This window comes from Pleurodeles waltl, chromosome 4_2 (assembly GCF_031143425.1).
Source record: "Pleurodeles waltl isolate 20211129_DDA chromosome 4_2, aPleWal1.hap1.20221129, whole genome shotgun sequence".
In the NCBI taxonomy this organism is placed as follows: Eukaryota; Metazoa; Chordata; class Amphibia; order Caudata; family Salamandridae; genus Pleurodeles; species Pleurodeles waltl.
The window spans coordinates 3,175,792-3,192,621 of NC_090443.1; positions in this window are offsets into that span (position 1 = coordinate 3,175,792).

Consider the following 16,830-nt stretch of genomic DNA (forward strand, 5'->3'; position numbering starts at 1 on the left):
CCCGCGAGGGTCTCAAGGCGCTGAGGGGTGGGGAGCTGCTACTGCTCAAACAGCCATGTCTTGACGTGTCTCCTGAAGGTAAGTAGGTCCTGTGTCTCTCGCAGGTGGGAGGAAAGAGTGTTCCTCGTCTTGGAGGTGAGGTGGGAGAATGATCTACCACCGGCGGTCGTTCTGCGGATGCGTGGGATGGTGGCGAGGGCAAGGTCGGCAGCGAAAAGCTGTTGTGTCGGGGTGTAGAAGGTGAGTCATCTGTTGAGGTATTCTGGTCTGGTGTTGTGCAGTGCCTTATGAGCGTGGGTGAGGAGTTTGAACATGATTCTCTTGTTGACGGGGAGCCAGTGTAGGTCTCTCAGGTGGGCTGTGATGTGGCAGTGGCGGGGGATGTCCAGGATGTTCTGTATGCGTTGAATGGCTGGGCACTGGATGGTGCTCAAAAAGGGTAGGTGGGTCGGAAGGGGTCTTTGGATGATTTACATGTTGCTGGAGCTACACTTTTGCACTAGGTTAGGTAACATTGACACTTCTGTGTGCACAAACACCTGAAGAGGCAGAATTTCGGGGGGATGCATACCAGGGAGATCCTGTGCACAATGTTCACGACAGACTACCGGGCCTGTTAGACCCACAAGCATTCAATGGTTGTGTCCCCATCCGATTTGATACTGCAATATAACATACTGGCTTGGAACATGAGGGACATGGCCACTTCCACCAAGAGGCACTGTCTTCATTCCTACCTTAAATGTTGCATACATTCATGTAAAGCATTCATACAGGAGACACATGACGGCGACGGAATTGCACAAACTCTGCATAAAAATGGAGGGAATAGATTTATGGGACAACATCGTCAGCATATGTGAGGGGGGTATTGATTTGGATCGCCCCCAGGGTGCCGCACGTGGTGGTGCTGTATAGGGTGGATCCAAATGGACAGTATGCTGCGGTGGAGGGCATGCCACGTGTTTTGCTAGCCATTTATGCCCTGGATAATGGCCACTCCGGTTTCATGGATAGCCTTACTTCGACTCTCTTCTCTGAACTGCACGCTCCTAACTATATGGGTAGATGACTTAATCTCTGTAGATAAGCTACCATTATTTAACGCCTGGGTCAGGGCAGGCGTTAGGGGACCTGTGGGCCTATTTCCATGGTGGAACACCATGGAATAAGCCCACAGGTGCCCTTCTCAGGCCCCATCGACACCCCCACCCACACCAGAGGGACAGCGGAGGACGCGGGACCCCATCCCAGGTAAGTATAGGTAATTACAGGTAAGTATTATTATTATTTTTTAAAGTGACATTGGGGGACCTGAAATGGGCCCCCATACAGGGCACTGGGTGCAAGAGCCATGCCCAAGGGACCCTGGTCCCCTGTGCTGGCCACTGGGGTGGTGGGCATGACTCCTGTCTAAGACGGGAGTCATGTGGTATGGATGGTTTTGCGTCAGAAAATGAGGCTAGGCTGGTTAGAGTCATTTTTTTACTCTAACCTGCCTAACATCATGTTTTGGTGTAAAACCCCCTTCTTCCATACCACCACCCCCACCCGGCTAACAACATTTTTTTTTACGCTAGCCTACCCTTTTGGGCAGTCCATTCATCCCTATATATTATAGTGATTGGCCTCCTCCTGACGAATGGCATCGGTATACGGTTGCATTTGCTATTTGGGAACTCATTTTTACTTTCTCCTTGTATTCTTTTGCCCTTGCTCACAACCTGATTGAGTTCTTTTATTGAGGCTATATACATGTATATTCTTATTGGTTATACTGTGTAAGTAGTGCAGTTGTATTCTCTTTTGGACTCAAAATAATATAGAGCTTTTTGATGGAACCCTCTTCTGTCTTTTGAGCAGGTCAACAAATGTGGTTTTATAGTTTTTTTCTTAACCCAGGGCAGCGCGGTCTAGTCATCCTCAGGCAACACAACAATTGGCCTCTTTCTGCTAGCTCCACCCCTATGAGACATCGCAGCGCACATTAGGGGCCTATCCTCGCGGTGGATAGATGTCATAGCGAACGTCAGCGGTCCAAGCCTTGTTTGAGCCACCCGCAAACTTTGAATTGTTAAAAACCATCCAGTTTTGTGACAACCGTCCCTTAGAGCAGTGAGTCCGTACCCAGTAGCGCGTCAATAGTATCACGCAATCGGGCGTTAGCGGTTTATCATGTATGAAGTGAAGTACATATTTAAGGCATTGAGGCTGTGTAGATCTTTCAGTTGGACAAACCTTGACCGTGGTCTATACAAGAATAATCATACCAATACAGGTTGGTTAAAAATCCTCTCTCCCTTTCCTGTTTTTTCAGTTTTTCATCATCTGTGTTTCTTTGTTTTTTTTATTAATGTCTCTCTCTGTGCCAATTAGGTAAATTGTATATTGAAGCCCTTTAGCTGTTATCTACTGGCCACTATCTCAGTTTATCGGGGTAAACAGTGTTTCCCTTTCTCCATCACAGCTATGTGTGGTGTGGCATGGATAAAATTTGCCCTATTGCGATTGACTCTCATCTATTATATTTTCTTTTGTCCAGAGACTATACAAAAGTTTCTCCTTGTAAGTAGATCTTACTCTTATGCACTTGGATGTGTGCATTTGGTGATGGACTACTTTTTTTTGGTTTTGAGTTATAAGGTTGGTTCACCTGTTATACTACTATTCCCATTATTTAGTTTAATCCTTTTCAGATTTTTAAGGTCTTTGTTCTTTTTAGGTGTCCCTTTACCAGAGTCTTTTCCTGATGAGACCCCATTTTGTGAAGAGGGTTGACACGTCGTCGACTAGGCCTCAACAACCTCATATGAAATTGCCACAGTGGATTATGGCATATGAATGAACATTACTGAATATGAGTCATACATGGCTGTCGTTTGGAAACCTATCTTAATGTATGGATTGTATGCATTTTATTATATGCTGTAGGTTCCATTTGGTTGGGACATGATATACTTGCCTGCGGGTGCCCTACACAAACAGAAATTCCTTTGGGGTACTGTATGACTTTGTGATATGCATTTTGCACAAATAGATTTGTTCAAAACGTTACTAGTGTGGCCATTTATACTCGATATATGTATGTGTGGTTGTCCTTCCGCCTGTACATTATTTTGTTTTGTGTTTCAATTCTTTATTAATTGTTTTAAACAAATATACATAAAATATACATTAACCAAAGTAAAATACACACCAAATAGTTAAAACAAAAGTGTACTAATAATGAATTTCCATAATCATTCCATATTGAATAATAGAAAAGAAAATGAAAGATACAATAACTAAATATTAAGATAAAAGAGGGAGAAATCATAATCAAATATTAATTTTGCAAAGGTAAAGAATGAAATTCAATAACATTTTAAGAAAATTAGATATCCATTTGTTCACTACATTCTACAAAAACAAAACTTCAAGAGGTCATCATAATATACAACAGAATGAGATTTACAAAAAGAAAAATATAACTATTCTAAAAGAGAACCCCAAATAGCATAAAATTGAATTAAATTATCATTCTGTTGGTATATCACTCTCTCATATTGCACAGCTTCAAACATATCTTTCAGCCAGGATTGAATTGTTGGTAAAACATCAGATTTCCAAAAACCTGATATCTTAACTTTAGCCAGGCTAAGAGTTGTGGGTAACTATCTGAATATCTGCAGAGAGATCATTTTTAAGTTAGAGATATCATGTAATATGGACAGTCGGGGTGAAAGAGAGACAATATCAGGTAATAGTGTCCTCAAATAGCTTACTATTTGTGTCCAAAAAGGATGAATCTTGGGATATTCCCATGAAACATGTACAATATCACAGTTGGGTTGCTGGCATCTCCAACAATTGGAATTTGGGCTAAGTTTAGCAGAATAAAGTTTGGCGGGTGGTCAAGTACTTTAAAGTAATTACATTTTAATCTCGTATCACAAAGACCTTGATTATAATTTTCTAAAAGCTTAGTCCAGCCTTTGTCCGAAAAGGTAGTATTAAGTAGTGTGGACCACCAAGTTTTTAAATTATCGGAAGTATGAATTGAGAAGGATCTATTAATTAATATGGAATATAAAACAAATACAGTATGTTTGAAATTTTTCCATGTGCGAACATAGTGAGCAATAGATGATTGCATTACAAGATCTACACAGAAGTCTGTTTTGGAGTTTAAAATATACAATAATAAAATAAAATGATTAAACTGTGAATTTGGAAGACAATATGTTTCTTGCAATTGAGAGAATGATCTCAGGGAATTATTTTGTGTATATAAATCTGATATGATGTTTATTTTATGATTTCTCCAAACGTACCAATTAAGCTCTTTACCCTTATGGGTAATAGCAGAATTATTCCAAATTGGAGCATTTAAATGAATATAAGCATTGTATTTTATTATTCTATGAGCTTTTTGCAATGCTAAATGAGAAGAATAAATAATTGGGTTTGAAAATTGGGAACATTTTAGATTTTTGGTATAATAAACGGCCATGGTGGTGGTAGTTTTCAATAAAAACTGTTCAAAATTCACCCATAAAGGAGTATTACAATTCTCAGATAACATATATGATGAATGTGCTAATTGTTGGGCTACTCAATAACTTTCCAAATGTGGGAGTCTTAAGCCTCCTTTAAATGAAGATGAGTGTAATTTTGAGCTACTTATACAAGGTTTATTATCTCCCCAAATAAAATGACATGCCAAAGATGAGGTGTTTTTGAAAAAAGTAGAGTTTACAGGGAGTGATAGCATGCCAAACACATAGTTGAATTTTGGAAATGTATTCATTTTAATAATTTGTACTCTACCCCATAATAAAAAATTTAATTGAGACCATCATATGAAATCCTGTTTAAGTTTATCTACAATAGGATTCAAATTATCCATCATTATGTTCTTCAGCCAGGATTAAGTAAAATCCCAAATATTGAAGTTGAGAGGATCTCCATTTAAAAGGAAAATTACCTAGGGAAGCTAGTGTAATACTATTGTTCATTGGTAGTGCTTCACATTTAGACCAATTAATTTTATACCCGGAAAACTTCGAAAAGCAATTTAATAGGGAGAACAAAGTATTAGTAGAAGAATCCAGATTTAATAATGACAATAATATATCATCTGCATAATAGAAAGCTTTTACCTCTCCCGTAGGAATTACAATACCTTTTAAATTGATATCTTGTCTGATAGCTGTAGCCAATGGTTCTAAAGCAAGAAGAAACAACAATGGAGAAAGAGGACATCCTTGCTGAAAAATTTGAAAGTAGGGAGATGTAAAGCCATTGCATGTAATTGCAGCAGTTGGGGAGTGATACATTCCTCTGGTTAAAGTGATAAAATCTGTTCCAAAGCTCATTCTATCCATAGTTCGAAATAATTATCAACATTCCACTCAATCAAAAGCTTTTTCTGCATCTAGGGACAATATCAGATTTTCTTCTATTTTATTGCCAAAGTAAGTGTAAAATTGTTCGAAGATGATTGGAAGAGGGACAGGATGGGACAAAACCGATTTAAGATGGATGAATAAATGATGTAATAACTGAATTAAGCCGAGTTGCAAGTATTTTTGCCAATATTTTAATGTCGGAATTTATCAATGAAATAGGTCTGTAGCTAGAACATTCTAGTGGATCTTTGCCAGGTTTAAGAATTATAGTGATACATGCTCGTAAAAATTCTGGAGAGAAGTGTCCTTTTTTTAATGCTTTATTAAAGAAAATTTGGGGGTTATTTGAGTTTTTATAATCTTATAAAATTCAATAGGAAAGCCATCTTCTCCGGTAGCTTTACTTGTTGCTAAACAATCAATAGCTTTTGTAATTTGTTCTGATGCTATTTCCCCTTCAAGGCTATTTTTCTCTTCTTGAGATTATCTTGGAATATATAAATTAGTGAAACAGTCATCTTCCTCTTTAGTATCTATACACTGTAAAGATGTATAGAGTGTTTTATAGTAGATCTGAAATTGAGTCAATATATCAGATGGTAGTGTAAATAAGTTGCCAGAATAATTTTTAATTGCAGATATCGTTCTGGAGGATTCTTGTTGGCGTAATTGATATGCTAAAAGTCTTCCAGCTTTCTCCCCCCTTTCATAATTGCATTGACGAATTAAAAAAAATAATTTTTCAGCATGAAATGTATATAGATTGTTAAGTTTAAATTTAACTGAGAGTAATTTCTTTAATATCTCAAGAGCATCGGTTTTATTATAATTGTTCATAAGTGATATAACCTTTTTTCCAAGAATAACCTTTCAGTATTTAATTGTTTTTGAAGATAGATGAGTCTCTCATGATCATACCTCTAATTACTGCTTTGCTGGCTCCCCAAAGTATACCAGTATCTGTAACTGAATTCTCATTTTCTTTAAGAGATTATTCAACATGTTGACATAAATTTAGTTGTGCTTGAGGTGTTTTATATGAAGAAACATTAAATCTCCAATTGGGTTTGGGGGTCTGCGTTAAATCAACATTAATGTGTATATCTATTAGATCATGATCTGAAAGGCTGCATGGAATAATTCCTGCATGTGTTATCAAATGTAGTGTTATGGAGGACATCAGGAAATAATCTATTCTAGAACTAATTAAATGAGAACAAGATGTAAAAGTATTATCTCTGTCATCTAGATGTAATAGTCTCCATAGTTCTTGTAGTGCAAAATCTTCCATAAGATCTTTTAAAATATGTCTGTCAAGTGTGTGATGAGTATCAGGTTTACCCGATCTGTCAATGAATGGGTCTATAGTGACATTCCAATCTCTCCCAATTATTAGTCGTGTAGATCCAAAAGATGATAATAACCTATTATTCTGAGAAATAAAGGTTGTTTTGGAGTCAGTGGGTGCATAGATCGTACCAATAATCATGAAGGAATTTCTAACACAAATTTTAGCAAACACATATCTACTGTTATCATCTAACCATGTTTGAATCACTTTATATGGCAGATTTTTATGAAAAAGAATAGCTACCCCGCATTTACGAATAGGAGTATTATCATTATTAGAATTACCATGGGTTATGCTAGCATGTGTAGCTTTGACAAATCCAATCTCTTTAATTTTTCACTTTCTGATTCAGTGAGTTGAGTTTCCTGTAACAGTGCAATATCTGGTTTTCGTTGTCCAAGATAATTGAGTATTTTCTGTCTCTTAATTAATAAAATGTGTTAAACCATTAACATTTGAGGAGATAGCATTCACAGGTTTAATCTTATAAGCTGACATATTCAAAATAAATATAAAAAATGAATGATAAAAATAATAGAGTTTATAGAGAAGCAGAGAAATAAGATTATAACTTTATAAAAATAGTTGATTTATAGGAGAGAGTAAAATTAAAAGGGAGTGAGAAAGAAATACAAAAAATAGAATATGTCAATATAGATAAATTAATGTGATTATGGGGAAAGACAAAAAATGTGAATACAGAATCAAATTAAATATTAGAAATAAGAAATTATTATATAAGAGAACTATCAATATAAATGAAATTGTCCAACATAGAGTGATAAGACAATAACTTACACTTAACAACTAAACCTTTCGGTTTTACTCTATGCAGATGACGCAGTTTTAATGGCCAGGACCCCGTTAGCCCTACAAAAACTCCTAACTACCTGTATCACATTTATGTCACAACTGGGTCTTACTGTCAATCGATCAAAAACGTTCATTATGAACTGTGGCGGGAAACACGGCAAGTCCTATAATATTACTACGGCAGATGGGAGAGTAGAAATTGCGCAAACCTTTTCTTACTTGGGCATAATGTTTGACAAACAGGGTTCCTGGGCTAACTGTAGGAAGATGAAAAAAGCTCAGCTTATTAAAACAACGATGGCTTTAAGGCTTTTCTCCAAAAGGATAGGGGGGATCACCCCGCCAAATATGATAAAAATGTATAAAGCCAAGTGCACCCCAGCCGCCATGTACGGGCCTGGAATCTGGGGATACACCAATTGTAATCTGGTGCAGACGGCTGAAAATGATTTTATGAGACATCTATTGATGGTACCAAAAGGTACATCATCATACTTTATCCACTCAGAACTGGGGCTCCCCTTTATTACTGACTTGATAAAGATTCAACCCTTATTGCTATGGCACAAAGTTTGGACCTCGGAACATACTGAACTAAATAAGGCCATTTTGACTGACTGTATGGAGTCCATATACGCAGCAAGGGTGCCCTGGCTACGATACATTATGACCTTTTTTGAAAACATGGGCAATAAAGCCTATTACACAAACCCAGCCTCGCTGGAGAAAATCTCTAGGAAGGACTTGAACGCTTTGGCATTAAAACATCTAGAAGATCTACGATGGGAAGTCAAATCAAAAAAGCCTACCGTCATTTACAATCAAATAATTCTGTCGACAGAGGCCATTCAGCCTTATTTGACGAATGTGATAATCCCCCGCCATCGTTTTGTTCTCACCAGATTGAGGCTAGACATATTCCACCGTCTAGTGACCTTTCCAACTATGAATGACTGGAGTACCACCCTGAAGCCTTGTCCATGCGATGCAAAGGCACTCCAAACCACAATTCATGTGGTTTTATTTTGTAAATTCTATGCCAAGCAAAGAAAGCGCTTAGTAGCCCCTCTTCTAAGGTTAATCAATCTCCCCCAGTGTCGTACAGCGTATGCCAGCCTTCAGGTGCTATCCTCGATTGAGATGTGCGGAATCCTGGCCAATTTTCTATGCTCTGTATTAAACACAAGAAAGCGCATGGGGGTAGCAATGTAATTTCATCTAGTCCACCCAATGGTTAGTATTTAGGACATTTTCCTTAAAGAATTTTAAACATTTCTCATGTATGGATCTTTTTTATTATTGTAAATTATTAATATTTTTAGCTTATTTATTGTATTTATTGTATATTGAAATGTAGAATACTTGATACTTTTATGACTTGTGGAAAGTCGAATAAAGTTTTTGTAAAAAAAAAAAAAAAAACTAAACCTTTAAACTGAGGGGATAGACAAATTGTGCTGCGGAGTTGTGAGCAGAGACAATGGTAATAATGCCAATTTAAATATAAGATAAAATATCTGAAAACATGTTAAGATATAATTACAAAGAAAGAGAAGAGGACACCAAAGGAGGAATATATATATATATATATATATATTAAGTACTATCAATCCAAATTAAAGAAACGTAAGATGCGGAAAACTTCAGAACACAAAGAAGAAGGAACAGTGCAAAACAGTAGTGCATACATTATTACGTTTCTATCAAGATCAAGGTTTTAAAAGGTGATCTAGATTTATCTCTAGGTTGATGTTTTTCCATGCTTTCAGTTTACTGCAATGAGACCAATGACGTTGAACAGTCTACCCTTCTCCTTGATCCGCATCGTCTGGAGTAGTAGATGTAGAAGATTCTTTTATGGGTGGTGGAGATGAAGATTTGTGGTCCATTACTGAATCTTTATCGTCTAAGTCATTAAAAAATTATTACAAATCATGAGGATCAAAATGTTCCTTGGTTAAAAAGTCACGATCATAGTGGCAGGTTCCAAAATACCATATTTTATATTTCTCTTCTTCAGTCTGGTGCGTAAACTTAAAAATTGTTTCCTTTTAAGATTGGTGGGTGCTGAAAAGTCTGCAGTATAATAACTTGTGATTTTTCATATGCATATGGACTATGTTTCTTTGCCACCATAATAATTTGATGGGCTTATTGATGTCGCAGGCAGCAGGCTAGAATATGTAGAGGATTTGTAGAATGATCTGATGTACGGGTGCATACACGATGGGCCCTCTGAAGTTCCAATAGAACTGTAAAGGTGATACTCATCAGGGATGGTATTAAGTTGGTCAAAAACTATAAAATGTCATCTTTCTCTATTTGTTCCAGTAGACCTATGATTCTAAGATTGTTCCTTCTACTGCGGTCTTCTAAGACAATCATTTTCTGCTGTAAATACCAGATATCATGACTTGTGTCAGGAGTCTTATCAAGACGAGACTCAATTTCCATGATGCGACGATCCAATGTTTACATACGGAAATGATATTTAGTGACATCATTTCTTAATCCTTGAACTTCCATAGTATTTACAGACGTAATTGGGGATTTTATATCTAATAGTCCTTTCAATATTGTGTCCATAGCTGCGGAAGGTAGTTCGGTGGGTTCAGACGTTTTACTCTTTAAGTCAGTGGTATCTGATTGAGATAACAGAGCAGCAATATATGATAATTGTCTTACCGCTTTAGATTCTGACATAGGAATTTTTTTGTTTTTTAATTTTCTTTCAGACAGTGCAACTTGAATTTGTTGCCCCTTGATGGTAATATCTGTAGGGAGAGTAATGCCAGTTTTTAAAGACACTCAGACAACTAAAAGAAGAGAACACCAAGTGGCACCAGGAGTGTCATAATTTCCTCAGGTACAAATAACCATGGGGCAGTTTAAGGCCTTCGAGTGCGTGCCTGGGCCTACCCAATCCCAGCATGTGCTTGCTGCTCTACAGTTCCTCCAACCACACTTTTACACCGATCACCAGGTTGGAGGGCTCAGTCACCAGAGTGCACCTCCTCCGATGCAAGTATACAGTCCAGGCCAGGACTCCGTGGTAGAAGCAAGGCCCTGAGGGAGCTGGAAGCTCTCAGGCCCAAAATCAAAGGGATTCACCCTCACCAGAGTGACAGCAGTGCCCGTTCCGGCAGAGAGAGTGACGATGCAGGTAGGTGCCCTTTGGAACAACTCAATGCAATGCCACAGTTGGCCGCGCACCAGGCTGTATAATACACCAGTGGCAGTGTCTCAATCGGCCCTGGCACCTTCTCCTGTACTCCACTTTCACTGTCTCTCCTTCCAGTGAATTTCGCAGGCTTTTGGGAATCAGTGAGCAATGTAGATGAGAATCAAAGGGGCCCAATAACCTGCATTACACATAGTCAGCGACAAATTGAACGTCGTTTCAATTTAGAACGTAAGTCGCTGTACTGGGGATGCACCTGTGCGCAGTCCTCTATTTTATTACCTTCTCTCAATGTTTACCTGCCTCTTAAGCGAGTGCGCAACCTTAGCGCTCTCGAAAGATTATTCACATGTAGTGCTTAAAATATAGAAGTGGCTAGAATCCATTCTCGGTAATCTTGAAAACTCTTCCCCCTCTGCCTTCCATAACGGCAGATTATAAACTTACTTCTACAGGCGTTGTCACAAAGGGTCCAGCCTCTCTTTCTTCACGCTTCTCTCAGTCCTTTTCCTGGTTGGCTGTCCCTGGCTCTACTCTCAGTTATTACACAGGGCTGAAGTTTCTGGAGGGGGCTCTCGTCGGGGTCTACTGCTCTTCCCGCTCAGGGTCGTGCGCATCTGCTCGGCCTCTCCGTCTGACGCTGCTGCTTCCTATCCTCAGGTTTGACATTGTATAGTTTAAGTAGAGGTGACAGGATTCACGGGCCGAATTCAGGAACTTCAGATTATATGACCATCATCTCGTCAGCAAGCCACGCTCCCTCAACCGTCGCTGTTTTGAGCTTTACAGATTGTAATTTCTTTAAGCCATAAATTCAGTTGCAGAGTGATTTTCGTTTAAACAAAGAGTCATGTGTTGTCCTCTCTTCTTCCAATATCGTATTCTCTTTTTATTTATGTCATAGAGTTCGGGAAACGTATTTTGGCATTTTTCCCAGTCTCCGCTCGTTCCGGCTCTAGAAAGGAGCCGCCATCTTCCTCTGCACCTGGCTCCGCCCGCCTGTACATTCTGCTGCACAGCTAATGTAGGCCATTGTGCTGAACTATATCAAACATTCATATGTATTACAGAGAAGAACCACTGTTTTTTAATATGTTAATATATCCTAGGTTCTTACATGGTAGGGCTGCCTTTGTTTAAGCATGCTATAGGACTTACTGAAAAAGGAGCACACTGACGTAGATGTCCTCGAGGAGGCCTGCAGACGATGTGGTCAAGCGTCCATCTGGTGGATGAGTGGGTATCTGAAGAGGCTGGGGAACTGGGCCCTAAGGGTGGCCCCAGTTTGGGCAGTGGTGGGCTGGTATTGTCCGGGACAGGCGTGACGTGCCCTGGGTGTGTGTGTGAGTGTTATGGCCGGAGCGGAGGCTTGCGCAGGCGACTTTGGATGGCTACAAACCTATGTCCTCTTGTAGTGGCCCACGGTCTTTTCCTGACCGAGTGGCTTATAGAGGCTTGAGGGTAGTGGGTTGGGGATCCTCCTCTGCTGGATAACCATGAGACAGTGGATCTGGGTATGTGGGGGATGCCTTCTGGAACTACACTGTTTAATTGCATATCATTGTTGATTATGGCAGTTCGGTGGCTAGAATATGGCAATCAGTTTCAATTGTGTAATTCCACTGTGTTTGGTCTGGGGTCCGGTTTAGGTCTTGGCCTGTATTTTGTAATTGTATCACGTTTCTGTTTCCAAAACGAAAAAAGAAAGTATTGAAAAAAAAGAGATTGCCAATGAGATGGGCACCTCCTGCAGAAATATTTTTGTTGCAAATCACAGGCTGGTAATCTAGTGGCTGATATAGCACACCAAAAAGCGGCTAGTATTTTGATATCTTCACGTTTTAGTGCTCTTGGGACCGAGGAAAACAGTTAAAGCACTAGTAGGTAAAGTGATGAAACAATCATTGACTTTTTATCTCAATAGATTTACCTATTAGGTGTTCCCACACGCTTCTTAGTCGAGCACCCAAATGCATCAAAATATGACGTATTAAACTGTCCATAGCATAGCTGCCAATTTTCTCAGGTCCAAGAGGGATTAGCTAGACCAGTCCTGACTTTAAATAGAATTCTGGGAGTTGTTGTTCTGGTTTGTACTTGGTTAACTAAGACTACAAGTTCCAGAATTCTAAGAAAAAACCGGTATGGACTAACTAGTCACACATGGATCTGGAAAACTGCAGCTATATCACTAACAACGTAAACACTTTGTTAATTTTACATATTTCTACTACTAGGTGAATATAGATTTCCTGCTCTAGATGAGGAAGGATTGAATTAATAAACACTGGTGAGGTGCGATATTTAACAATTAATTAATAACGACAAAAGCAGTTTATAAATGGCAGACTGAAAGACAAAATACTGAATTATCCTCAAAGTTTTACCTACCACAAATACTGAGTAGTTATCACAAGGGATGTGAAGGCACGATGCGTCAATAGAAAAAAACAAGAACTGGCAAAGCCAATAGGTTTTGTGAGTGCTATTTGCTCAGCCAATGACTTTTAGCCATGTTGTACAGCTACATGTCTGCTGTTCAGCACAGCTACAAATTAGTGCGTGGCGTAAAGTGGCGCAGAGGAGAGTGAAGTAGAGTGACAGTGTCGAGTGGAGTAGTGTACAGTGGTGTACAGTAGAAACGAGTATCAAAGGTTAGAGTGGAATAGAGTAGAATGGAGTAGCAAAGAGTGGCGCTGAGAGGCATACAGTGGAGAGACAGAGTAGCGTAGAGTAGAGTGGCATAGAGTAGAATAATAGAGAGTGGTGTGGAGTGGCGTGAAGGAGTGGAGTAGCGTAGAGTGGCATAGAGTGGAGTGGCTCAGAGTGGAGTAGATTGACAGAGTAAAGTAGCATACAGTAGATTGACCTAGAGTAGAGTGGAATGGAGTAGAGTGGCACTGAGTAGAGTGGAGTGACTTAGAATGGTCTAGAGTAAAGTGGTGTGGAGTGGAGAAGAGTGGTATACAGTGGAATGGAGTGGCGTAGAGTAGTGTGGCATTGAGTGGTCTGGCATAGAGTACAGTGGCATTGGAGTGGAGTGTTGTAGAATAGAGAGGAGTAGAACAGAGTGGCCTGGAAGGGTATAGAGTTGAATGGAGTGCCAGAGAATAGACTGAGGTAGAGTAGAATGGCACAGAGTAAAGTGGAATTGTGTAGGTAACAGTGACCTACAGTGTTTGTTAATTTAAACAAATGGAACTTGGAACTAATTATGAGGAGACATCAGAGACCTTGTGGTTTCAGGGAATGAAGAGAAAGCTTTGGAATAAACAGAAATATTCAAGTATATTTTATTTACATTAGAGCTTTTTCCCGTTTTTGCACAGTGCTTGTGAATCCTGGATGTTTTTTTCCATTGTTGGTTTGTTAATGTCACATTTGCACCTTACATTCGATAACATGCTTTTGTTGATTCTTGCAGCTATCCCCATTTAAAAAAATACTCTGCCAACCTCTTTCGCTAGGAAAATAAGCAGTGGCAAGGCCAAGAAGTCTGTCTTATAACCACAGATGCCTGGATGATTCCAGATATGAAGCCACTCACCCTTCATCCATGCTCGCAGTCACTCATTATCAATGCTCACAGTCACTCATTCTTGGACTCATTCACCTATTCCTCCTTTCATTGGCTCCTTCTTGCATTCATCCACTCTCCCATCAACGATATCAGACACACAAACTCACCAATCACTGGAAAGGCTCTTTCAAATTTTAAACTGCACCTCTGAGAGGTGAAAGAGGGCTTCCAGTTTTCTGTGACTCCTATTCTGTGAGGGATGTAAGAGTGCTGTTGGCAGTGTGAGCCAGCTATGCTCTGAGGAGTGAGCAAATGCTGATGGTAGAGTGAGACTGCTAGTGTGAGTGTGCTATAAATAGTGTGAGACTGCTACTCCTTGTGCAGTATGAGACTGCTTTCAGTAGTGCATGATTGCTGGTCTGTGAGGGATGAAGGAGTGATTTCTGTACTGTGACTACTACTGTCAGAGGTTTAAGAGTGCTGTTGGTAGTGTTCTACTTCAATTTGTTAGGGGTGCAAGTGTGGTGCAGAGCATGAAAATACAACTGTTGGGAGTACAAGAGTCTTGACAGTAGGAGGCTGCTAGACTGTGAAAAGTGTGAAAGTGCTGTCTGTATTGTTAGACTTATGCTTAATGAGGGGTGTGAGGGTGCCCATCAGTAAAGGTTGTGAGTCTGCTATTTTGTGTGATGTGAAAATGTTGTCTGTAGTTTAACTGTTAGTCAGTGATTATGATATGTGTGTGATGCTAGTGTGTGAGATGCTAGAATGCCATCAATAGTGTGAGACTGCTACTTTGTGAGGGGAGTGAGACTGCTGTCTCTAGTGCAAGACTGCTAATGTGCGACGAGCGTGAGTCTCCGCTGTAGAGTGAAGCTGATAATATATATACAGAGTATTTTTTTGTATTGACAATAACTTTGGTGCCGCTTGACAAATCTTCATGAAATTTTCAAAACTTGTACTTTGGTTAGTTCAGCTGCTGTCTTGAAAGTGTCAGGGTGATCTATCAAGTGGGGGCTGAGAAAAAGGGGGGTCCCAAAACACATTATTCTCATTCATTTTTCCATTGGACCTTTAGACACGCCTACAGCCCAAACTCTTGAACGGAATTTCACAAAATTTTACACAAAGCTAGATCCTGTTCTGCAGCTTAGGCTTTTTGTGGTTTGGTGTGAATCCATCCATCAGTTTTGGAGTAATTGAAGGTCCAAAAATTTAGATATATAGGGATGCGGATCCTCGATTCTGATATCTGATTGGCTGCCAACACTTCAACAAAGTGTTGGTAGCCATCTTGGGACTCGGCTTCAGCTGAGTGCCAGAAAAAAGGCCAAAACAAAGAAAAGGGGCAGGGTAGAGTCAACATGACCCCTTAGTCCTGGTGCAGGGGTCCCTGAAGGATTCCGCTAGGGCTAAAAAGCATTTTTTTCTTAAAATCATTGGAAAAATCTGCAGATGGATCCACTGATTTTTCTGAGATTTAAAAAAAAACATGGTCCCCTGCACTTTCAATTTTTTTTGCCCCTGGTTGGACCAGGACCCCGGGGTGATTTTGCAAAATGGGCGTGGGCCCCCACCCTCTTGGGACTACCATCTCCCTGGGGCAAAATGCTTTTTTAAAGTGCGGGAGGCCTTACCTCCAGCTCAGGGACAATCACTTCCCTGGGGCTTTAAGTAATTAACATGCGGGGAGACTGCGCAGTCCCATCGCTGCCCTGGCGACCACCACCTCCCTGGGGCTTTAAGTAATTAACAGGCGGAATGCCACACAGCCCCGGCTGCGACGGGCTCACCAGGGCAAAGATTAAAAAGAAGTGAAGGGGGTCCGTTTTGGACCCCCTGTAGCCCTGGGGACCCCCACCTCCCCTGGGCTATAGTTGTGGGAGGGGGGCCGCCCTGCCCCTCTCTAGGAGCCACTGATAGCCCTGGGGACCGCCAAATGCCCTACGGCCAGCTCCAGCTTTGTCCCAGGGTGCCCATCTCCAGGACAGAGCTGTTTGCTGTGGCTTGGCTGCAGCTGCCACAGCAAACACTCCAGTTTCTGACAACTGGACCTGTCAAGCAGGTCCGTTGTCAGAAAGTAGAGCTTTCCTCTGGGAACAGAGATGAAATGTTTGCTTCAGCAACTAAGAAGCTGTTGCTTAAAGCAGCACCTTGGTTCCTGAAGCAATGGGACCGTGGGGAGGCCTTCAGGCTTCCCCAGTGGTCCCAGATAGTCCATAAGGGCACATTATAAAATATATGAAGTGCTCCCTGCGGTCCCAGGTAGCCCATAAGGGGCAAAAAAAGTAGAAGTTAAAAAAAAAAAAAAATGTCACAGACCTTCACACTGAGGGCTCGAGTCCAGTCAGACTTGTTTCCCTCCTTTCTTTTTAACTGCAAATGTTTAAGGCTGATACTGAAAGGTGATCTTACTCTTTTTATATGACAAATAGATTTTTCTTTCCAATTTGTCTAGAAATATCTCATTCTAAATATATTGTATATCAAAGCCTAAAGATCTCTCTCTCTACCTCTCTTTCTCTCTCTTTCAAACTTTCTCACACTCGCACACCCACTCAGACACTTATGC